The sequence below is a fragment of the Cynara cardunculus genome (genome assembly GCF_001531365.2).
Source record: "Cynara cardunculus var. scolymus isolate 2C chromosome LG 6, CcrdV1, whole genome shotgun sequence".
NCBI lineage: Eukaryota > Viridiplantae > Streptophyta > Magnoliopsida > Asterales > Asteraceae > Cynara > Cynara cardunculus.
This window is the reverse complement of record NC_037533.1, coordinates 17,361,134-17,363,030: the sequence shown is the minus strand read 5'-3', so window position 1 is coordinate 17,363,030 and position 1,897 is coordinate 17,361,134.

Below are 1,897 nucleotides of genomic sequence, written 5' to 3'. Positions count from 1 at the left end.
CCACGGTAACAAATTTCGATTTGAATATATATAACAATTTGAATCAAATTTTATGATCGTGAAGAATAGGTTAATTGTCAATGATAAATTGGTCAAATATTTGCATTTTAATAACTAAACATATTGAATAATAATTTAAAAAGTAGTAATATGAAAACAATTGATATGTTTAATAATTATCGTAAATAATATTAAAGTATAATTTATAATTAACATAAATTAATTAATAATTAATAATATTAATGGGGTTATAATTGGAAAAAAAAAATAAGAATAAGCTATCAAAACGCTATTTCAAGTTGCATTTCAATAAGTTAGCTTATAAGCTAGCTTATGTACATCCAAATATGTACTCAGAAAATAAGTTAACTTATTTTTGACAAACAATGCTTAAACGTGTAGATTTAAAAAGATATATACATATAATAATAAAGTTGTAAATTTTAAATTACAATATGGATAAATACTTTATAAAATAATAATAAATTGTATATAACTGGAACAATGTCCATTATGTTGATCAAATCATATAATTAAACATGTAAAAAGAACACGATAACATTTGAACACATGATATGTGTTCTGATTTACGAAAATAATTGATGGACAATAAGCAAAACCAAAAGGAAACATAGAATACATCAATGTTGATTTGTGGTATGGAACTCAGAGACATTGTATTGAATATTTCGAGCTAGTAATGACACGAACCTACATAGGTGCATTTGTGTAAAATTCTACACATGATCGACTTAATACGATCGTTATACCGACAAAGACTACATCTAAAACACACAATATACACACCCTTTGCACTGACGCTTCTGCTCCATAGGTCATCACAAGTCCACCTGAACCAAATTAAACGAAACAAAACTAGTAAATTTCAGGCAGGGTTTGGAGGTAAGATGTACTCAAATATATCCTCAAACCCCAAATCTGATAAACTTGCCAGCAATTCATAAGGACGAAAATAGTAATGAATTACAAAGTTTAGCGACGAAAATTGCAATTTCTAAATCACAGGGACGAAAATCATAATTTTTAAAAACCCACAGGGACGAAAAACGTAATTTACTCTAAATATTATATGCCTAAAAAGACAAATACAAAAAAGGTTAGTGATTGGGTGGGAGAGTTTGATCTTGCCTTGTTTGAACCAGTTGTAACAATGACATGACAGAGTTGGTGCCATCCTCGTTGATCCTGGGGAGGTCGAGGGAGTCTCCGTGCCTGCCGCTCGTGCAACTGCACAATATCTCGATGTAGTGTGATCCCCTGACTCGAATTTGACTCAAGTAGTCATGTAACTCTTCATGCGTGAAGATGGTTTCTAGGACGAGCACCCAACTCAATTCTATCACAAAATGACAAAAACATTTTCACTTTCTAACGGGCCGATCCATTTTGCCCTACATAGAAGGCAAAGCCCAATTCATAGTCTTGCCGATTCTTGATAAAACTTTTTTCAAATACTGAAAAATCTTTCCCAGATATCATCAAAAATAAATTGGAATAACGTTGATCGCGTCTACTTTGGATGTAGTTTTAAAATTTATTGTTGTGGTTAGATCGAGAAGGATCTAATGCATGAAGGATATGATCCCTACATTTATCATAAAACAAAACGAAAAGTGACATTTTTAGTAATGAATCAGTTATTTGTCTAAAACTTTCAAATTTTTTTTATCATAACTTGAAATATAAAGTTCTCATACATATCCACATGAAAATTTCACCAGGAAGTATATTATTTCTTTCTGATTTATTGTTATACTTTACTTTGAATGTCAAATAAATTATTTTCAAGCGTAAAACTGTATACATTATAATTTTTAAAGCAAAATGGGTAATTAAAGTACAATGGTAAATGTATCTAGTTGTGAATTTATCAACA